Source organism: Ambystoma mexicanum, chromosome 3p (genome assembly GCF_040938575.1).
Source record: "Ambystoma mexicanum isolate Mex_15411 chromosome 3p, UKY_AmexF1_1, whole genome shotgun sequence".
Lineage (NCBI taxonomy): Eukaryota > Metazoa > Chordata > Amphibia > Caudata > Ambystomatidae > Ambystoma > Ambystoma mexicanum.
In genome coordinates, this window is record NC_090925.1 from 718,927,688 (window position 1) to 718,952,174 (window position 24,487).

Below are 24,487 nucleotides of genomic sequence, written 5' to 3' on the forward strand. Positions count from 1 at the left end.
CTTTGAGGGCACCTGTGGCTCACAGAAGCGGTGTGGGTTCAGGGGGTCAATGGGGGAGCGGCTAAATTTGCCTGAGTTATGTTTTGGCGTCGTTTTTCTCTGCTTATCAGGCCTCACAAGAGGCAGGGGCTTTATGGGTCCTGGCTGGAATAAGAGTTGTATACGGATGCAAAATGGGGGAAAGGTTTCGATGTGTTCCCTAGGTGGAGCCAGGGGCTGCTTGACCCTTTTCAATGGTTGATGCACTTTTTACGTTGACAGTGAGGTCGCTGAATGTGCGGGGCCTCAACACACCTACTAAAAGGTCACTGATGGTGAAGGAATTCTCCAGGCTACGACTTCATTTTTTATTTTTGCAAGAAACACACTGGGTAAAAGGGAAAGTGCCTGTGCTTAAGGCTAGAGCCATTCAGCATGTGTTTGCCTCCCCCTATACATCAAAGAAAAGAGGGGTCACCCTCCTGGTTTCGCCCGATGCCCACTTTGCGCCCGGCTCGCATAAAACAGATCCAGACGGCCAGTATGTTATGGTCAAGGGAGAAGTGAGAGGCAAACTATTCACCCTAGTGAGTGTATACGCGCCAAACAAGGCACAAGATCTCTTCTGGGAGGAGATGAAGGAGAAGATCATAGCTTTCACAGAGGGGAACCTATTGGTGGGAGAGGATTTTAATATGGTCTTATGTCCCAAGAAGGATAGGAAATCTCTCAAACCGGCATCAGACTAGCCCCTCCAGAGAAGGCTGGCCACAACATTCCAGATGCGGCAGGATTGCAAGTTGAGGCAAACGCTTCTGGCCGCCATCAAGGACTATTTTGCCATTTATGACAATGGGGAAGTGGGCGTCATGGGGATCTGGGATGCCTTCAAAGCTACCATCAGAGGTACTCTCATGGAGATGGGCTCGAGGAGAAAGAGGGAAAGGGGCCGCAGGGAAAAGAAGCTGAGGGAGAAAATAGCTGCTATTCAGCCTGGGGGCAATTGAGGTCACAAATGTTTCCAGGTAGATGGGAGGAACTACAGCAGCCAAATCGAAGCTCGCTGCCCTCCTTGTGAGCCAGACGGAAAGGAAGCTAGCCTTCTTAAAGCAGAAATACATGGAGAAAGCAGACAGGGTACTAGCCTGGAGGCTTAGGGAACACCAAATCAGCAGAAGAGTGAAGTTCGCTCACCGGGAGGGGAGTTTATTCTCAGTGATGACTCAATCGCAGGCCAATTCAGGTTGTTTTATGAAGGGTTATACTCTTCGGAATATTCTGGGGACAGTTCAATAGTTGACAGGTTCTTGGACTCCCTGCCGGTTCCCCATCTGCCCCCTGACAAGGCTAGGCCTTAGAGCTCCCCATCACCCCGCAAGAAGTAGTGGAGACAATCTCCACTTTAAAGAGTGGGACAGCCCCGGGAGACGATGTCTTCACGGTTCGGTTCTATAAAACTTTCCGCTCCACACTGGCCCCTTTTCATGGCCAAAATATTCAACGCTCCCCTGGACTCGGGGGGCCCTCCCGCGATCCATGATTTTCGCTCTTATCGTGGTTCTTCCTAAAAGGGGAAAGACCCTTCCCAATGTCAGTCGTACTGCCCCATCTCCCTCCTCAACACGGACGTTAAAATCCTGGCCAAACTCTTGGCCAATAGGCTGGCAAAGCATCTTCCATCCCTGGTCCACGGTGACCAAGTTGGCTTCATTCCCGGTTGGCAGGGATCAGATAACGTGAGGAAAACGCTGGACCTTATACATGAAGCCAAGAGGCAGCACCTAGAGGGCTACCTCCTTTCGCTGGACTCAGAAAAGGCCTTCATCCATGTCGAATGGCCTTACATGGGGAAGGTGCTTCGAAAAATTGGGCTAGACGAGAAGTTCTGTGGTTGGGTCTCAGCTTTATATAACGGTCCCATGGCTAGGGTCCTGGTTAATGGTTGCACATCGGCATCCTTTCCTCTCTCTCTAGAGGTACCCGCCAAGGGTGTCCTCTGTCCCCCCACTCATATGTGCTTGCGATAGAGCCTCTCGCTTTCGTGAAACCAGGTGGACAGTGGGATCACGGGGTTACAGTGTGGCAAATGCGTTTTTAAACTGTTGCTGTTCGCGGGCGACATATTAGCTTACCTGGCCGATCTCCCAGATTCGTTGCCCCGGTTGCTTGACCTCATTGGCTTCTTTGGCTCATTTTCTGGGCTTAACATTAATGTGCACAAGTCTTGTATAATGGCGATGGGTGTCAATGACTGCAAAGTCAAGGGAAGAACAGAAGTGCAGGGAATCAGAGTTGAACGGGTAGCCATTCCCTATTTAGGTACTTTCATTCCCAGGGACCTGGGCCATGTATTTGACCTTAACTTCCCACCACTCTTGGCAAAAATAAGTAACGACCTTACTCGCTGGGCCCCCCCTCACCTTGTCTTGGTTTGGGCGCATGACCACAGTCAAAATGAATGTCCTTCCCCGGCTCCTTTATCTTTTCCCGACCCTTCCCACCCCTGTCCCGGAGTCCTTCTTTAAGGTGCTTCAATCCCGGCTCCTCCGCTTTATCTGGAATGGCAAAAGGGTGAGAATTAAATTTTCCACTTTGACCCTTCCTAGGACCCAGGGAGGTTTCGGGCTCCCCGATTTCAGGTTATATTATAAGGCCGCACAGTTACGGGTGATGTTGGAACACATGAGGGATCAACTGGGAACCTATTGGACCTTCCTGGAGGACAGCCACTCCCATCCAAAATCAGAGATCTCTTGTGGACCCCTCCCAAACTCCTTACAGTGGGTCTTAAGTCCCATCTGACCCTGGTGGTTTTATGGGAGTCCTAGAGGCCAAACAAGGAAAACAAACGCCTCTCTTCCTGGCCATCCCCCTTATCATCATTATGGGGTCCCCCTTTTGACCTCGGTTCCAGAGGTTTTCGTGATTCTCAAGGGTGGTCGGACGCAGGGTTGGAGAGGGCAGCGCAACTCTTCCTTGAGGATACTTTCATTGAATATGAGCATCTTACCGAGGCTATGGGGGATAAGCCCCCCACAGTTTTTGAATATATTGGCCTGAAAGGGCTACTTACCAACCCCAAATGGCTTGCTGCTCTGGTTCGCCCCCTTACCCCTTTCGAAAGAATTTTGGTGGAATCCAGTTCCAGGAAGGGCTCCCTTTCCAAAATATATAATGCTCTTAATACAGCTAACCTAGAGGGCAGACAGTCATTCAAAAGAGTTTGTGAGGAAAGGTTGGGTATTCCCCTGGAGGAGCCAACATGGAGGGAGGTTTTTAAGTCTATCTTTTCAGGGTCTTTATATACCTCTGCTATGGAACACAGTTTTAAGATGCTTCATTCCTGGCATCGCCCCCCTGTTGTCCTGTCCAGAATGTTTGCAGGAGTCCCCCCCAACATGTCCCAGATTGTGTTTACAGCGGGACACCTGGTAGCACATGTGGTGGGACTGCCCAATCATCAGTGTGTTCTGGTCCGAACTGCTCAGCTGGATTAAAGACATAGTTGGCGTGTGTCCATCCCTCAACCCCCTTGAGGTTCTCCGGGATACACCTATACCTGACGCTGATCAGATGGCTTTCCCTAAAGTTGTGGTGGCTATGTTGAGGGCGAGGAGGCTTGCCCTTTCCCAAAAGTGGAAGAGTGCAACTGCTCCCTCCAAAACGGAATGGCTCAGAAAGTTATGGGCAATCTTTACGTATGAAAAACTTACTGCAATTGCCAACAATGCTATGTCGTCCTTTGTGCAGGACTGGATGGGAGTTCTTCTAAATGAACAATGTGAAGCTATGAGACTATAGCCGTGAGGGTTGGAGGGGGTTTCTATGTTCATTTCTTTTTTGTGATCACTTACCTGATTTGGTCCTTTTACCCCGTAACATGGATATTGGTCTGTTCCCCACAAAGTCAGCCGCTGAGATTTACATTGTTTAGCACTATGATTTCAATCTTTTTTCCCATTGCTCCGTACGTCCGCTGCCCGTGAGGGCCTGGTAAGCTTATGTGCGTGAGGGAGGGGAGAGCGGGGGAGGGTGTTAATTTTGACATGTTTTACTTGAAGTTGATTTGGCATGTATTGGCCAGGATTTCCTGGTTTTGCTGTCATGTTTAAAACTGTTTAATAAAAACAAAGTAAAAAAAATAAAATAATTACCCTATGTAAAAGTGAACAGTTAGCACCCCAAATTCAGTTATTTGAATACGGGCTACTTATTTGTATGTAAAATGCACATTCATGAATAGTCACATTTTCTTTCTTGAATATTTTCCTTTACATACTTGTACGTAATGTGATAGGACTTATTTCTTTGAAGTCTCTGTGATACTGTTCAAAATGGAACTAATTTCCTTTTGATGTGGTCCAATTCCAGAGAGCAAATTGTGTGTTACATGCTCTGTGATAACTGATGCACTTTTTTCAGAAGACGCATCCTTTCAACACAGAGAGAAACTGTGTCAGGAAATGGCCTGCAGTGATTTGACCATATTCTTAACTGCATTGTTAATCCAAAATTAAATAACTATGCACAACACTTGGTGCGCTCCCAACATGCCTACGGTTGTCGAATCACAGACTGAACTTGGTTTCCGGACTTTTCGGATCACAAAGCGAATTCTGACACCAGCAGTTGCAGTGTCGCCATTGGGACACCCACTATTTTAGGGGCAGGTAGAAACTATTGCTCTACCCTGAGTCACTGCTATACACCTAGAAAATACAGTATTCCTAGCTTTTGGAGCAACTACTAAAACAAGGCTCTAACAGCAATACCCAATTTAGGGCTTAACGCATGCCATACCGGACTCGTGCATTAGACAGCAGCGCCCTGCAAATATTTCGACCCTACGTGAATTACCTTCGGTCTGCTAAGAGAGATCTTCAACTGGAGATTATCCTTGTTGGGGATGACCAGAGGAGCATAGACGGCCGCGAGTTTGGCTTTGATTATGTACCGCGGACATCTAGTATTTACGCTTGATGACTGATATGACAGGGACAACACACCTGCCATAACGTCACACTGTAACTCAGATACCTACTCACTACCGGTGATGCCCTCCATTGCTGGTATTTAAGAGAAAACTGATGGAGCCTCAGACAGGAAATAAACAAACTCAAGTGTACACAAAACCATCACAGAAACAACCTCACTACTGGGGAACAAAAGGCACTTAAATCTTTGGGAAACAACCCCGACATTGTGATAAAAATGGCAGACAAGGGCGGTGGCATCGTGATACAAAGTAGAGAGCAATATACGCTAATGGTCATGGCATTATTAAATGAAGACAACAACTATAAAAAACTCAAAAAAGACCCCACAAACCAGCTGAAAAACAAAATACAAGAAATGACAAAGTACGCAGTCGAAAGAAATTGGATCTCCGACAAAGAAGAGGCGTTCTTAAACACTGCTGAGGGAAGGATACCGGCGTTTTACGCCTTACCCAAAATTCATAAAAACACGACCTTGCCCCCAGGTAGACGGATCGTCTCAGGATGTGGCTCCATACTTGAACCTGTGTGCAAATTCATAGACTTTTTTCTCAAACCTCTCTGCCAAAACACACCCACATACCTCAAGGATACCATGATGAGCATCACCATTTTTGAAAACCAACTATTCGATCCTAGCACGGAAGAAATTGTCACCATGGACATCAAGAGCCTGTACACTAGCATCCCTCAGGGACAGGCAGTTGAATGCATAAGACAACATCTAGTCCTACATATGATACAGAAAAGAGTTCCGGCAAACTTTATTTCTGAACTTCTGGACTTTGCAATAACCAATAATTACTTTTCATTCAATGATACTTTCTATCAGCAGACCTGTGGCACAGCCATGGGGGCAGCGTATGCACCGAGCCTAGCCATCATCTTCATGGCCGAATATGAGAAAACCTACATACTGAACGATACCAATCCATTCCACAACAACATTCGCCTATGGTACAGATACATCGATGATGTTATTTTTATATGGCACGGCAGCAAGCAAGAATTGGCAAATTTCTTAGAATGGATCAACAATCTAACACAAGAAATCCAATTCACGATGAGCCATAATAATGAGAAAATGAACTTCCTGGACCTCAACATAATGGCCACAGACGGTAAAATCTCATGCTCAATTTTCAAAAAAGAGACGGCCCGTAATACCACTTTGCACTACAGAAGCAATCATCCCAAAAGTCTACGTACAAACCTGCCCTACGGACAATTCCTCAGAATCAGACGCAACTGCACAGACACTAAGGATTTTAAAACACACGCGTCAGAACTACAAATTGAACTTGAAAACAGAGGATACCCCAAAAAACTTCTGAAGGACACGAAGAAAAGGGCCTTATACACACCCAGAGAAGTTTTATTGACCCCCAAGGTCCGTAATCAAGACTCTGAAGACACCATGACTTGTGTCACGACCTTTTAACACCAACACATCCAAACTCGGAGGCACTATCAAAAAATTATGGCCCATTGTCCAGTTGAGCCTGCCAGGTGAACCACTGCCGAGAATGGCTTTGAAGAGATCCAAAAACCTGAAAGACCTCTGAACACATGCCAGGAACAAGCGAAAAGATTCCAGATCTACTCTGTGGAATATGCGGGAGATCCGGGGTCACCACCCATGTGGCAACTGCTCTGTCTGTAGTCAAACCAAGAAACTACGGTCTTTCCCAGTGGATGGCAAAAAGTGGGAAATCCGCCATTTCTCGAACTGTAAGACACCCAATGTTATCTACCTCATCGAATGCCCTTGCCACCTACGATATATAGGACAAACATCGAGGCCAGTTAACAAAAGAATAGGAGAACACAAGCCGAGAATAAGATGTAAGATTCATAACGCACTGTTAGTTTCTCACTTCCTCGAATACCAGCACAACTGTGACTCCTTTAAATGGTGGGTAGTGGACAAAGTGAGTGACAGTTCCAATACCGCCAATGCTCTGAACTTTAAAGAATCCTGGTGGATCTTTAAATTACAGACCACAACTCATGGTCTGAATGAACCTGCCCCAGTTGAGTACCTATAAGCACCAGGCTCTTCTGAGGAGGGACTACCTTAGGTCCATGCATTCCTCCACACAGCCTCAGGCAGCTTCCTCCCCCTTTTCTCCCCCCCCTTTTTCCTTTTTCCCCCCTGTCCCTGCACACCAAACATACATCATTAGTCCCACATACTTGCCCCTCCAACTTGGGCTTGTTGGGTTTACACAAGATGCACTGATTTAGCCAGCACTATGTTCCGAATCAGCACTTCATGCTGGATGTGGTTTTCCACAGTCAAAGCATGTCACTTAGCCAGGGTCTGCGTGGGCCCACTGCCGCCAGCACGGCAGCATTAACATCCCCGTGCACATTCTCCTTCCCAAACTTACCCACCAAGCCCCAGCGTAATAGGAGACCGCAGGATGTATTCACACGCGCCCGTATCTCCATGACAACGGACCACTGGACTCACACTCATGCGCAATAGACATCCATTCAACTTCTACACATGCGCCCGTGCCACCGTAGCTACGGTTCTACGGGACGCATGCGCAATAGGCGTAAACGTAGCCTTTGCACATGCACTCCATGCCTTACTCGCACAGCTCCAGTCCCCGGAGACAAGACGGAGACGAGACACAGCACATCCAGTGTGCTCGCGCACGGAAGAATAGGTAAGCTGATACCCCTACCTCCCTCCTGCCTCCAACCACAGCCGGGTCTATGAATTCTTACCAGGCTTTGTTCCCCTTTTTTCACCTTTGTCCCTCACAACCCCCCCACGCAGATTTGCGTGCCTGAACACCTCGTACCTCCGGACAGGATACTTTGTCCTACCGAACTGCTCCCCTCCGAGGGACCCCTCCAGCACCCTGCATCCCCGGTGCATGATAAACAAGGTACTATATTTTTATTTATATCCTTGCTCCAGCACGTGGTGTTCAAGTCACGTGTGTAACTTCTGCCACATGTTAATTTTTTTGTAGGCAACCCAACATCGTATCACACTATCGGGTTACCAACATCACTCTCCCTGTATCTCTAGGAGCCCTTTCATCCAGAGCTCCCCACCCCCTTCAATGCAAGGTCATTACATGGGTCCGGAGGACCCATCCACAGTGTGTAACCCCTCACAGGTTTTTTATTGTCTGCACACAAAATCGATATTCTGGATACTCAACAATATTCTGTATATTGTTTCTTAAATTATAGGAAGACCTGCTATTCTGGGCCATAGAAGAAGGCTGCTATCTCTATACAGCCGAAACGTCCAACGTCATACAGTCCTACATTTACAACACTAAGACCTACGACAGACATCATCTTTACCACCTCTAGTGTGGACGTCGCCTCCTAGCAGTTCCTATTTTTAGGTGTCGCGAAGCAAAAAACTGTTTTGTACAAAGTATTGGCTGCAAACGTGTAGCCTCTCAGCAGACCTTATTTTCAGGTCCTTTCAAGCAAATGTTTGTTTTGTACAAAACACTGATGACAAATATGAATCAATATTTTGTTTAACCAACACATAGGTAATAGAATTGAGTAAAAAAGTAGTATTGTGGAGCCAACAAACTACACCTCTCTTTTCTTTAATGTGTTCTTTCTGATAATGTAAACAGAATGCCTAAAGTTCAGCTTAACTCTGGTACGCTTACAAATACAAAAAGTTGCATTTAATGCCTTTCTCCCCCTGTTTAAATACTCAAGTCCTCGCTGTACAAAATAGAGTATGCTGATGACTAAGTTGTAGATTTTTCTGTCTACTATTTATCTGGAAGTTTATAAGACAGTGGGGCTGCTACGCTGTAATATGTGACCTAAAGTAATAAAGGTCAAAACACTGGTTTTCCAGCCCTTTCAGAATTTGGATTTGTATGTTTTTCCTCCCAAAATGCATAGTCTGTTAAGTGAGCAGTATTGTATATGGAGATGTATGAAAATTGTGTCTACAGCAAATCATTGTAGCTTAAATGTTTAAGGTCAGGACCACCCCCCTGTTCTAAATATTTGCATAAGCCCTATCGTCCTGCCCGATTACAGGCTATCCCTCAGGTTACTAAAGGGGATGACCAGAGGAGCATAGACGGCCGCGAGTTTGGCTTTGATTATGTACCGCGGACATCTAGTATTTACGCTTGATGACTGATATGACGGGGACAACACACCTGCCATAACGTCACACTGTAACTCAGATACCTACTCACTACCGGTGATGCCCTCCATTGCTGGTATATAAGAGAAAACTGATGGAGCTACTGTAATTTGTTCTATCTTTTGGTTACGTGGTCCCACGTGTAATGACAGTAATTGCATAGTTCATTTGAAGTTCTTGCTTGTGTTTTTATTGGATACCTTTCTCTTTTAAATTTTACATTAGTGCATTCAGTGGATTTCAGACAGTCCCTGACGAATTTCCCTTAAATTTGCAAACACTAAATTGGAAAGAAACATGTTGGAAGAATTTGATGAAAGTAAAAAGGAGTATGAGTGAATGTTGAATAGTATGACTGGAGTGCTTGATGTGTTTGTTTGTATTTGCACAGCACAAGACACATTTCTGTAAATTCTTATGGGGCTGGATATTAGAAGCCCATCATACGAAATACTGCCTGTCACATTGTTGCATTGTGTAACTGACCTTTTATTTAGCAACGGTCACTTATTAACTTGTGTATTTGGCAATTTGATTGCATTTTAAGACTGTTTTGATACTAATAAAATTGTTTAAACTTTGTAAATTCTGCCTCATGAGATTGATTGAGGTATCGGGTTCTCTTAAACCATTGCTCTTTTAGGCTTGCGTCTAACTCTATACAATAGAGTGACATGCCACCTAGCATTGTCTTGTTTGTTAAAGGTTTTTTGAACCTATTTGAGGGTTTGTTAGGTGTGGGCTCTGTTTCCCTTGCACCTCTTCTTGTCTTTATGAAGACAGAATGAAACCAAACATATCCATTTTGAAGCTGATTGCTTTCCTTATTGATTTTCTTGTACTGTTGCTCTGAACTTAGCACATCTAAAAACAGTCCATTACTTTTTTTTGTTGCTTATTCGTTCAACATCGTGATTGAATTATCATCACTGACTGTGACCAGTTCACTGAGTGATGCTGGCCACTGGTTCCTGCATGTACAAGGTCATCTGTTCAGGTTTGTTATGATAAATCCTAATGATTTCAAAGCACCAGGCACTGGGAATGTGGTAGCTGGGAGAAGGGTGAACATGATGAGTTAAAATGTGGCGCTCAGCTTCCAGCATGGGTATCCTCGAGCCATGGCAAAGGGCAGTCACTATGCCCATCGGCTGCATTGCCTGTGGCTGCTTGCCACCTCCCCAATTATTTACTTAACCAGCTTCATTACTGATTATCTGTAGTCCTTAATTCTTGTTTCGTACTTCCCTAATGCTGTCCGATCCACATCTACAATTTCTGGGCTTGAGGAGTCCTGGAATATTGGCTCCTGTCTGACTACAACACATACTTTGCCATCTGCATTCTACATGCTGGCAGGGTTCCCCTTTGGTCAAAACCATCAATTCCTCTTAGAATCAAAGAGGATCCCAGGCGCGCTCCTCATGGGTCAACAATGAACCCTTCCAGAATATTCAAATCAATTTAGAAAAAAAGAGAAATCATTTTTCACAGACAGTGGTTTATATACATTATATTCTTTATATCAACCAGTGTATATTTTGTATTAAAAAAATGTAAAATTAAACTCAATAGTCAATATATTTTCCATAATACATACTTAGCTTCCACATCACATGTTTTATAATTAAACCCCAAAACAAGCAGGTTCCTATACAAGAAAAACGTTTCTTTTGATAACAATCATAGAATATTCAGCAAAGGGAGAATTCACATTTGCAGATATTTTTGAGTTCATAAAGATGTCTCCTTTCCCTCTTAATATTTGACAATAGTCCAGCCTTGACCCCACTGTTCTTAATCAGAATCTTTCTCTATGCATTTTTTTTGGGGGGATCCCTTCATCAGGAATGTCTGTCCTGTCTTCCTACCGAAAAATAAATCAATAATCTAATAAAGTGTAGCTCACTCCTACAATTTCCACAAATGCATTATTAACACATAACTAACCTGTAAACCTCAAGAATCCATCATCCAAATTGATGTTCTTTATATATATATAGCCCTTCTGTTCTCAATAGAATCTAAAAGAGGGTAGATCTGTCACTAATATAATACTAATGTTATAACCAATCAGCCAGTCCTCAAGTCAAAGCACACTTACTTCATCAAGATAAAATCCATGACAGTCCCCATAAACGACCAAAACTCCTATCTCTACGTGAAAACCCAATATAATCCACTGTTCTAAAGCCAGAAAAATAAATAAACCATTACTACTTAAAACAGAAGGAATCCATCAATACACTGTCCCAAGATGGTACTTAGATAATTCTTCTTAACCTTTACCTGTGGGTAAGACCATTCAGAGACACTGCCAGTCCACATGGTCCAACCCTTACCCTCTCCGATTTGGCACTTGAATACTCTTCAAAATGGCCACCAAAGTCACATGGCAAATGCAGACATGCAATCTGCCTTTTTGTAATGGAGTTAATTTTCTATAATTCCATAGAACCTAACAGGCACAAGTTAGTCTACAAGGGAAAGTCTTTCTAAATATTACCCAAGAAAAATAGTCTCCCCAAACTTTACTAGGTATAGGACCAATCAAATACTCCACACTAATGTTACGCTCACCTGGTATCCACAGGGACGCCACCCAGCCGGGTTACTCGCTGGTATGCTTCTCAGCTTTGCCCTGATGTGGTCTGCAGGGAAGGTTCTGCCTGAAAATACAGGAGGACTGTGTTCAAGGCCGACAGACTGGGGTAAATATCCGCCCTCCACCCATGTATGATTTCAGTCCCTCTGGCGCCCTCTCCTGACCTTGTGGTAGAATTAGGCATGCTCTCCGTCCTGCCTTCTTTGCAGGGGCGCATTGTCTTTCATGGGCGAGTGCGGTCCAGTTACTTCACTGACGCCGGCCCGTTTGGTATTGTTCAGGTAGGTCTTATTGCTGTTCTTTAGTTTTGTTGCTATCCTGCATGCCTTTCTTGGTTTAAAATGTCTCTTTTTTTCTCCCTTAGGTATGCGGAGCTTCAGCGTGGCGAACTGGCTTGGTTGAGCCCGCTGGTAAATGATGGCGCATTAAGAGCGCTATGATGCGGTAAGTAAGCGCCATGCGCAGCGCTGCGAAGTCTTGCCTTTGCTAACCTGTGTTTTCCTTCCTTGTAGGTCGCGGTGTTCTTCAGCGCGAGTGGAATGTCCGGAGTGGTACCAGCGAAGAGGCGACCAGCCAGGTAAGCCTTTTGAGCAGTTCGTAATTTATAAATGTCTCTACTGCTTTCTTTAATGTTGCCTCTATCTTCCTCTTTCAGGTTGTTCTGTCCGGGAGGCGTGCAGATTCAAGGAAGCTGTTCTCAGTAGCTGCGAGTGTTTAAAGATGAAGACTGCAGGTAAAATGCTGCTGCTAATATGTTCCTTTTGTCTCCTTGCAGGTTCTGCTTCTTCGAGGTTCGAGGGAATAGCTGGACACGGTGAGCGTCACGTTGCAAGCTGCAAAGTAACGCAAAGCGTGTTGTCTTGCTCGGGTGTGGTTTAAATAGCTCCAACAAAATAGTCCAGGTAAAGTAGCCCCTAGGCTACCACACCCAAAACACTAGACCGCATAGTTTGGTTCTTAGGAACCAAGCTATGTGGATGCCTCAATGTTGGCTGACAACACAATAAAGTAGTTCCCAAGCACATTGTTTTTCATGGTGAATGAGATGGCGCCATAGGCGCCAGGACTGGCCCCATGAGGGCTTTTGAAGAGGATGCCAGGCTCTAGAGGCCCGTGTCCTGACTCCACCTGGCCATTTGGCCAATAGGTTTGCCAGAGGGGGTTTTGGGCGAGGGTCGTGACAACTAACTCCCAAATCAATCCTCATGGTCCAACTCGAAAGACTCTTCAGTAGGGCCACCCAAAGTCACATGACAAATGTCAACATGCTATCAGCCATTTTGTAATGAAGTCAATTCACCACAATTCCATAAAGTATAACAAGTACCAAATAATCTACAAGATAGTCATCCAAATATTGGCAGAAAATAATAAGCAAAGCCAAAACATTATAGGTGCTTTTATCATCCTAAAACGTATAATAACAATTCATGCAGGTAATGTAGACAAAATCATGTTAAGCTCAATTTACAACAATAATATTTCATCTGATGGAGCTCTTGATATCTTGTGTGATCATTACATAAATACCAACTTACAAAGGGTTGGAAAAAACCTTACATCTTGCAAAGAAATGACACGCTGTAATAGACTATCTCCTAATCACCACTTGTGATCAAATCATCCTCACCCCTTGATAACAACTATGGTCATATCAAAGGCATATCAATACTCACTGTTCACCAATCTGGGTCATACTTCACAGGAATCCAGATAAATCCAATACAACATTCATACCCCTAGGTTCCAGAGCATCCATTAATTTAATCTCAGTAAATAAACTTCCATATAGCCTCCTCAAGGATAATTTCACATGCTCTAAAATGATCCATCTCAACTGTGCAATTGTGTGTTTAACAATCAAAAAATGTCTAGCCACAGGCAATCTTTCACTAGCTGTTCTGATGTTTAATTTAAGTTCTGTCCAACGTATCTAAACTCGCCACCTCGTCATTCCTGTGTAGAGCATACCACAATTCCATAAAGGAATGTATTATGAAAAATATATAGAAAATTGTGTTTGAGTAAATTTTTTTTATTTCTACTTGTTTAACATTTTTTTAAACACAATATACATTGGATGACAAAAAGAATATAATGTATATATGATCCACTGCCTGTGAAAAATGATTTAACTTTTTTTCTAAATTGATTTGAAAATTCTGGAGTGTTAATTGTTGACTGGTGAGGGGTGTGCCTGGGATCCTCTTAGATTCTAAGAGGAATGTATGGTTTTTACTTTTGATTCTTGGTACCACGTTTACCTATTTGGTACTTCCCTGGCACACCGGAAGTTATTGAATATTGTGATATTTTATTTAAACCTGTGTTGTGTTAGAAATTGTGAGAGTGCTCCTTCCCAACGTTGTTACATGTAGGGTGCCCCTTTAGGTCATGAACAGAGGCGGCAGCTGCAAATGGGGCACTGCTTTGGTTTTCTGACACTTTTCAGTTGGGTGATTGCATAGTCCTTGATCCAACCCCTTAGCCTATACCCACACAAGCTTAAGTAGGGTCAACCTTTCACTGACACCCACCTGTGTGACAAGCAGGACAGGGGCTTCAGGTCAAGGGCATACTAGCCTTTGGGGATGTTTAAACACCCCCCAGTGAACCACATGGCCCATCCTTGTGAAGCCCATGCTTTGAACTGTGCATGTGCAATGGGGATCGTATCCTGCACACCCTAAAGGACCAGCTGTTTTCGGTTTCACTTTTCAGTGAAATAGAGACTGTTGCAAAGTACAGATCACATGCACAAAGGATACCAAATAAGGTTGGCCACACAAGTGTATTCTGAAAATACGTATATAGTATTTAATGTACATTAAATCAAGAGCTACTGTACATATGTAGACATTTCTGAGGCTTGTGAATCTGCTTAGATTCACTTGCTTTGCATAGGCTGCCATTCTAGTGGTTGGTGCGGAGTGTTACATTTTGTTTCTTCAATTCAAAAAAAGTGGCGTCAATAGCAGCGTACATGCCTGTTAAACTATCCCTATACTGTGTGTACAAACTTCCATGATCCCTCACGTGTTGACGTCCTCAGATTGCAGAGTTCCTTAATTTTATTATATTAAATGATATAGTTCTGTCTTTTCGAGGCCGAGGCATCTTCTCATCAGCACAGTCAAGCAGTGGAGTCAACATTCAATGTTAATGTTAAAGGATATTTGTACCGCACACTGTCACCACCAGAGTGGTCCACTGGCGTTCTGGCGGCTCTGAAAGGGGAGGGGGGTGTGAGTTAGTGGGAATAAGCTGGAAAAGTGCAAGAGAGCAGTGATGTGCTGTTGGCATCCTCAGTGTCAGGAAACTGCTTCGGTCCCGACACGTGGGGAAAATCAGAACTCGTATACGGGCCAGATTTCCTCTCCCTAGTTCCCCCTCTCATTCGCACTCTCGGGTAACTGTGCCACTTAAATCTAAGTCGATAAACCTCCGCCGTTTAGCAGTTAGACTGCATTGGAAGTTACCATGGAAATGAGGTCCTTCCGCATTCATTCAGTCACGTGTCTTTTCACGTTAAGCCTTGTTTTCACCCTGTCACATGATCTATGGTTCCTACTTATGCCCCGCCTGTCCTTGAATCACTGCTTCTGAATTTGTTTTCTGTGGCCATAGAAACTTTGTTTTGGAACTGTTTTCTTGGTTATCTACCAGGCTACGTCCTATGGAATTTCCTTGTCTTGCTCCCTGTCTGTCTGTTCACGAAATCCACCTTACGACCCTTGGAACGCTTTTTGACCTGCTACGTCTGCTGATTCTGTATTCATTCTGCCTGCACGGATATTGACCTGGAACTCTCGACCCTTCTTCCCGTTCGCTCAACTTTGCCCTCATTCGACCACTGCCTCCGCACTACCTTACCTTGAGACTCTCCATCGCGTGAACCTGGACTGCCTTCAGGAATACATTTGGCGTCCTCGTGCCGGCGAGTGTTAGAAGGAGCATTTCTTCGGTTCAGTGGAACTTGGACTGTTTCCTGGGAACTCTGCTAGGCGTCCTTGTGCCGGCGGGTGTTAGGAGGATCTTCTTCACTTCAATCGACCTGGGACTGCCTTCTGGGAACTTGCTAGGCGTCCTCGTGTCGGCAGGTGTTAGGAGGAGCATTTCTTCACTCCATTGGTGCAAGGACTGTGTAACAGCAGCTAGGTCTTCCCATCTTCCATTCCTCTCAAAACCTACTTCAATCTGCAGAATCCCCTCTCGGACATATGGTAAGAGGTGTTTGTCTTGTTTTTTCATACTGTTCATGATACTGCTACTCTTCTTGGTTAACTAAACCCACTCATTATACTGTTATCCATTTCTTAGGATACGCCTGTTGCTTATCATCAGAAACACTGATCTTAGTACAGGAACATTATCTGCTAGTCCAAAGGTACTATTTCCTTGATCTTGCCTTCTCATTTGTTCACGTGTATTTGTTGGTATTAACTTTGACCTTCCTTTGCAGGTCAGCGGTATCCTGTGGCGTCCATCCATCTTTGGGTCAATTAACTCCTCAGGCGATTGTTTTTACATCCCTGAGAGGTACATTGGCAGAAAGAACTCGTCGACTACACGACGGGTTCAAACTGCCGGAGCAGACCTCCAACCAGGAATACTTCAGAGTTCTGACACCTCAGCCTGGTGGGTCCGTTGGCTGGGCTGGGGGTGTTTTACAGTCGGTAGTCGTCATGTGCTGTTGTGCAAGTCTATGTGCAGTTTGTTTTGTTTTTGCAGTGTAGTGTAGTGCGGATTTCTGCGTTTTAGGCTTGTGGTTGTGTTTGGTTAGCGTTTGGGAGGTGTATGCAGAGGGATGAAATTGTTAGTGGATTGGTTAGTTGACCTTGCTGTCCTTGCAATTATGTCTAGGTGTGATGCTTGCTATCATTCACTATTCCATCTGAGTGTATGGCGCTTGCTAATTTCAATATTCTGTCTAGATGTGATCATGATTCCATTCGGGTGTTGCACTTGTCATCATTCACAGTTTCATCTAAGTGTGGCACATGCTAACATTCATATTTCTATCTAGATGCGACGCAGGCTAAAGTCAAGAATTCCATCTAAGTGTGGTACATGCTAACATTCATAATCCTGTCTAGATGTGATGCATGTCATGTGTGGCCGTACCGGCACGATCAAAACACGGGGTCGTAGCCCTTTAAGGACTCTGCAGCCAGGTGCCTGGAAGTTGGCATGGCAACGCTGGCGTCCTCTCTTTTCCTCTCTCGCTCGACGCCGAGCAATACACGGCGTTGTCACATGACCTGCCCTTCATAAGCACCTCCCTCACTGTGCCCGGTGCTTCTGATTGTAATTAGTGGCGCTTCGTACCTTGCACTTTGTTATTCCTGTACTTGTTCCCTGTTGCCCTTTTCCCTTTCCTCTCCCCTTCCTCGTTGGACTTCAAGACTTCCTGGCTCTTCGACCTGGACCGCCGATTTGGAACTGCTCTTTGGAGCGCTTTGTACTTTGGTTTTGCCTTGACTCGTGTTTTGACCTTGGACCGCTATCGGATTTCCTCTTGCCTTCCCCTTTTGAACTACGTTACCTTGGCTGCTTCCGGACCCCGTTTGCCTGCTGCTTCACATTGTGGGATCGCTTCTGGACTTTGGGATTGTGTGTCATTCTTGTTGAACTATCAGGACTTGGGACTTCCTTGTTTATTCAGTACACGAACTAGAGACTTCCAGTGTGTACTAAGGTGTCCTCGTTCCGTCGGGTCAGGTGGCAGGTTAGGCGTCCTTGTGCCGTCAGAATAGGTTGGACCTCTTCTCCTTTGGATTATTACTTTGGACCTTCCTGTTTCCCACTGCAGGGATTCTGTCCTGCAGAAAGAAACAGGAAAACTACGGTAAGCCATTGTGACCTTCATTGAGTGTACAAGAAGGGGAGGGGGGACTGGTGATTATTATAGAGTATACCCGCATTCAGGGAAAACACTATGTGATTGTCTTTATCTTGGTCTGGGCAATTGGCGCTGTTCTCACATAGGTTACCCTGCTACTTATGTTGTGTTAATAAGACCACTTCACTTGCAGGTCCAGCGCCTACACCGTTTGTGTCATCATCCGGTACGCCCGTATCTTCTCAGCTGGCATCTGGCATCCTCTGCAGCACCTGGGACTCCATTGGCATCCTTTCTTTTATCTGATTGACCGCTCTGGTTTCTTGTTCACACCTAAGTCAGAGGGGTACATCTGGAAGAAGAATTCTTCGGCTACACTACGTGGGCAACCTGACTCCTGACAGAATCAGAAGCCTACAATGGATGCCAATGAGACTTGCGTAGTTCGGCCACCAACTGCAATGATATGACTGCTGCCCATACAGCCACGCAACGTCGCATAGACGATTTGCAGGCAGGTTTGCCACCTCGGGGGGCAGAGGCGTCTCCTTTGGCGGGTGTGTCTGAGGCTGGTTCTCTTCCTCCTCAACAAAGTACCGGACCCGTCTATATATTCAATGGGGATCCTAAGACATACAGGACCTTCTTGAACCAGTGTAGGCTGCATTTTCTATGTCACCCTGCCTCCTTTCCAGACGCCACTACTAAAGCTACATTCCTATTGTCCCACTTAGGGGGTACTGCAGCTGCTTGGGCCAATCCATTGTTGGAAGAAGATAGTCATCTTCTGTATGATTGCGATGCTTTAATAGATCCCATGAGTCGTGTGTTTGGCACATGTTATGCCACACAAGCCACTGATTTGGAATTGCTCGGTCTCCAGCAGGGCAACCGTCCCTTTTTGTCTTATTTAGCCAAATTTAATCAGTTGGTGGCAGAAACCGGCTGGCCCGAAGAAAAGAAGGCTTCGCTCTTCTATAAGGGCTTATCGGATTCCCTGAAGGACACCCTTGCTACAGTTCCTGTGATACCCACGGCATTTTCGGAACTATTGGATTTAGTTCTCCAGATCGATTCCCGGCAGGCAGCAAGGAAAGGTGAAAAAAGAATGGCCCCTCCGGTTTCCCTTTCTGTTCCTGTTTCTGCTTCGGGACCCACGGAACATATGCAGATAGGGGCACTTAGAGCCCCTTTATCGTCAGAGGTAAGGGAACACCACAAGAAGAATGGACTATGTTTCTATTGTGGTGCATCTGATCATTTGCTTAGGGAGTGTTCTAAAAAACCCACCAAGAAACAGGGAAACGCCAAAACCCGGTGACTGAGGGGATCCAGACCCCGGGTTTTTCCGTCATTTGATCCCCCTTTGTGTAGCCCCTACTTTCTAACTGTTTCACTTGCAGCACTTGGTCTTGAGAAACAGGAAGTAAGAGTGGTTCTGGATTCGAGAGCCACAGGGAATTATGTGGATGCTTCTTATGCCAGAGAGTTGGGTCTTCCGGTTGTCCCCAAACCATATCCTGAAATGGTGAACACGGTTGATGGCTCCACCCTGGTCTCTGGTTTAGTGACAGAACGCACTATCGACCTTGTCATGACCACGGATTGTGGTCATCAGGAAACTATATATTTTGACCTCATTGCCGCACCACAATTTAGGGTCATTCTCGGCCTACCTTGGTTGAAGCTGCATAACCCTTCTGTGTATTGGCATTCAGGGGATGTGTGCTTTCTCTCGGCTCATTGCGAAAGCCAGTGTTTGACAACCTGTTTGGTAACCACTAATCCTAGCCATGCTCTCTCTGAGACAGCCCACATCGTGGGAGCCATCACTAATACCACGCTTCCTATGGCATACCAGGAGTATCAGGATGTCTTCGACGCCCGTGGGGCGGACGTGCTCCCGCCACACCGACCCTACGATTGCCCCATTGAACTGGTTCCAGGAGCTAAGATTTAATCGGGGCGTATTTATTCTTTGACCCCAAAAAAAGACCTGATATTGAAGGACTATATTGAGAAGTCACTGAACACGGGTTTTATACGCCCTTCACGTTCACCGGCTGCCTCCCCCATGTTCTTCGTTCCTAAAAAAGAAGGGGACTTTCGTCCTTGCATTGACTATCGTGCGTTAAACGCAGTCACGATTAAAAACCAATACCCGATTCCTTTGATCACGGTCTTGCTGGATCAGTTGGGTTCGGCAAAGGTCTTCACCAAACTGGACTTAAGGGGTGCATACAACCTTGTACGAATATGCGAGGGCGATGAGTGGAAAACCGCCTTCAAAAAAGTATGGTCTTTTTGAATACTGCGTTATGCCTTTCGATTTATGTAACGCTCCAGCGACCTTTCAATACTTCATCAATGAGGTGTTTCATGACATGTTGGACCAATATGTTGTTGTATACCTGGACGACATATTGATTTATTCCCCTTCGCTTGACTCCCATGTTATTCATGTGTCTAACGTGCTGCAACGATTAAGAGAAAACCATCTGTATGCTAAGTTAGACAAGTGCATGTTCCCCGTAACGGAGGTGGAATTCCTGGGCTACAATATCACTAATCAAGGTGTCCAGATGACCGCTCCAAAATATCGGCGATTCTGGATTGGCCCTGTCCCAACACTTTAAAGGCCTTGCAATCTTTTCTTGGCTTTGCCAATTTTTACAGAAGGTTCATCCAAGACTTTTCTGCCATTGCATCTCCACTCACTGCCCTCACCAGCACTAAACGCCCGTTTAAGTGGAATACGGAGGCACAGAAAGCTTTCAATGCTTTGAAGTCGCATTCACCTCAGCTCCGGTGCTCCAACATCCAGATCAAACCTCGCCCTTTGTCATCGAAGCAGACGCATCTTATATAGCCTTGGGTGCTATCTTATCTCAGCATTGTCCAGAGACCAATTGCCTACATCCAGTGGCCTTCCACTCAAGAAAACTCACCCCCTATGAAAGAAACTATACGATCACAGAGCGTGAGTTATTGGCTGTTAGAGATGCCTTCATGGTTTGGAGGCATCACCTGTTGGGGTCTCCTGAACCGGTCCAAGTGTTCACTGATCACAGGAACCTCTTGGCCTTGCAGTCAGTGAAATGCACCACGGCTCGCCACGTCAGGTGGCATGAATTCTTTGCGATGTTCAATTTTACCATCACCTATCGCCCTGGCCCCTTGAATTCGAAAGCCGATGCTCTTTCCCGTCTCCATGGGGTTCCAAATCCCTCTAATCTCCAGGACGCCCTGGTGCTACCTAACCAAGTGGTGTGTGGCTGTACTTTACGCCCCTCTCTGAGGGTCTCGATCCAGGATTGGCTGAGTACCCATCCCTCTGAGGTAACTAGCCTTGGACTGGAGGTTGTTCATTCACTACCCTATAAACAGGGTAAGATATATATCCCTGACTCTGATACAAGGCGTACCGCCATGCACTGGTGTCAGGACGCTGCCATAGCAGCTCATCCAGGAATAGGGAAGACCATAGACCTTTGAAGAAGGTGGTGCTGGTGGCCCTCCATGAACCATTACGTAAAAGAATACATAGCAGCCTGTACCATTTGTGCCCAGTGTAAACAACGACATGGCAAACCCGTGGGCCTACTTCAACCCATGCCAGTACCAGATACTCCATGGAAAATGATCTCGATGGATTTCGTTGTTGAGCTTCCCCTGGTAGACGGTTACGACACTATCTGGGTAGTCATAAACTACTTTACTAAAATGGCTCTGTTTGTACCGTGTCGTGGTATCCCTACCGCTCCAGTCTTAGCAGAATTGTTCCTAAAGAATGTGTTTAGAAGGTTTGGTCTGCCCTCTATGATTATCACTGATCGGGGACCACAGTTCACTTCTCGCTTTTGGAGGGCTTTAACCACGACCTTGGGTATAGATGGCAGATACTCCAGTGCATACCATCCCCAAACCGACGGGAAAACTGAGAGACTGAATGCAACCATGGAACAATATCTGCGTTGCCTTACCTTCCAACGTCAGGGTACCTGGGTCTCCGTGTTGCCATTGGCAGATTTGCCTACAACAACTCTCTCCACATTGCGACCCGTTTGTCCCCGTTCTTTGCTTTGTATGGCAGACATCCACCTTTGTTACCTATTGGTGCCGAATTGCCGTTTCACAACCCTGCTGCATTGAGCTGTATTAAGAATCTCTCAGATACCCATGCTATAGTGAAGAGCCAATTGCTACTGGCCCAGAAACGTTCCAAGAAATGTGTGGATGCACACCGCTCCGCGGCCTCTTGTTATACCCCAGGCATGAACGTCTGGCTATCCACCAAGAACATACGCTTGCCGGGTCGACGGACCCTATTACCTCGGTTTGTGGGTCCTTACAAGATCCTGCAGGTCATAAATCCTGCTGTGGTCCGCCTGGCTCTCCCCTCAAGTTGGAAGATACACCCGGTGTTCCATGTCTCCTTGGTAAAACCTTGTCATCCTTCGGCTAGGTTACCTTTACGGCCTTCGCCTGTTAAGGTGCATGGATTCGATGAATACGAGGTGGTTGCGATTCTGGATACCAAAGTACGTAGGGGTCGGCGTCTCTACTTGGTTGATTGGAAGGGCTATGGTCCCGAGGATCGCACCTGGGAACCGGCTGGGAACATTCATGCCCCCATTCTTTTGTCACGTTTTTGGTCCGCTCGGGGGGTGAGGGCCCCTTTGAGGGACGATACTGTCATGTGTGGCCGTACCGGCACGATCAAAACACGGGGTCGTAGCCCTTCAAGGACTCTGCAGCCAGGTGCCTGGAAGTTGGCATGGCAACGCTGGTGTCCTCTCTTTTCCTCTCTCGCTCGACGCCGAGCAATACACGGCATTGTCACATGACCTGCCCTTCATAAGCACCTCCCTCACTCTGCCCGGTGCTTCTGATTGTAATTAGTGGCGCTTCGTACCTTGCACTTTGTTATTCCTGTATCTTGTTCCCTGTTGCCCTTTTCCCTTTCCTCTTCCCCCGTTGGACTTCAAGACTTCCTGGCTCTTCGACCCGGACTGCTGATTTGGAACTGCTCTTTGGAACGCTTTGTACTTTGGTTTTGCCTTGACTCGTGTTTTGACCTCGGACCGCTATCGGATTTCCTCTTGCCTTCCCTTTTGAACTACATTACCTTGGCTGCTTCTGGACCCCGTTTGCCTGCTGCTTCACATCTTGGGATCGATTCTGGACTTTGGGATTGTGTGTCATTCTTGTTGAACTATTGGGACTTGGGACTTCCTTGTTTATTCAGTACATGGACTAGAGACTTCCAGTGTGTACTAAGGTGTCCTTGTGCCGTCGGATCAGGTGACAGGTTAGGCGTCCTCGTGCCGCCGGAATAGGTTGGACCTCTTCTCCTTTGGATTGTTTCTTTGGACCTTCCTGTTTCCCACTGCAGGGATTCTGTCCTGGAGAAAGAAACAGGAAAACTACGGTAAGCCATTGTGACCTTCATTGAGTGTACAAGAAGGGGAGGTGGGACTGGTGATTATTATAGAGTATACACGCATTCAGGGAAAACACTATGTGATTGTCTTTATCTTGGTCTGGGCAATTGGCGCTGTTCTCACATAGGTTACCCTGCTACTTGTGTTGTGTTAATAAGACCACTTCACTTGCAGGTCCAGCGCCTACACCATTTGTGTCATCATCCGGTTCGCCCGTATCTTCTCAGCTGGCATCTGACATCCTCCGCAGCACCTGGGACTACATTGGCATCCTTTCTTTTATCTGATTGATCGCTCTGGTTTCTTGTTCACACCTAAGCCAGAGGGGTACATCAGGAAGAAGAATTCTTCGCCTACACTACGTGGGCAACCTGACTCCTGACAACGCAGGCTAGTCTTGACTGTCCTCTATAGGTGTAGCACTAGTTAGCATTGGCTAGTATGTTGGTGTGTAATGCAATGCAACATTTACAGTCCAGCTAAGAATGGATTTATGCTGGTGGTCACAAATCTCTCTAAATATGCATGATGTAAATCTATGGAAGTCTACGTTATGGATAGGTAAGGTAGAGTGGTGAGGGCTTTCTGGAGTAGAGTAATTGCTCTACACCCCACACTTACAGTTTTGTTGGTGTCTGTTGGCTGCTGGCTTCCTTTGCTTCTCCTGCGGACACCTGCAGACACGTCTTGGAGCCACCAATGTGGGACCCGCCCTTTGCCTTGGGCCCTTAGCTGCAAGGGCTGCACAGGCAGAGGACTGCCCTGGAAAGGTCAGTTATGACCTTCGGGTAGGCCAATCATAGCAGGGGGTAGTCTGGGAGGCGGGACAAACAAGAGGGGAGCTGCGGTGCAGCCACAGAGCCCACAAGGGTCCCCATGCTGTAACCAGCGCTAAAATGGAGTCTAGGGGGGCAAGGGGAGTGCAGACACACGCTCACCAGTGTCCCAAGTTGGAAAATGGGACAGGCAGCGTGTGAGCAGTGTTGGGCCAACCATAGCCATGCAAACGGAATTGGCCAATAAGGGGCCAGGGGATGACAGGGGAGGCGGGACAAACAAGGGGGAAGCTGCGGTGCAGCCGCAGAGCCCACAGTATCCCCACGCTGTAACCAGCACTAAAATAGAGTCCAGGAGGTCAGGGGGACTGCAGACACACACTCACCTGTGTCCCTAGTTGGAAAATGGGCCAGGGAGCGTGTGAGCAGCGTTGGACCCACCGTAGCCATACAAACGGAATTGGCCCACCGTAGTCAAACAAACGCTGGCCTGTCTATGCCATGCAGGCAGAATAATTGATAGATGAATATACTGCTACCATGGTAGATCTTGAAGCTGAAGAACCAAACCAGCTTTAATATCTATGCAGAGGAACAAATTAGAGAAGAAATGTGGAGTATTTCCTCGAGCTGGCCCCCATCTACGGGTGTCTGATGTAAAGTCGTGCTGTGAAGTAAGGGTGGGTGA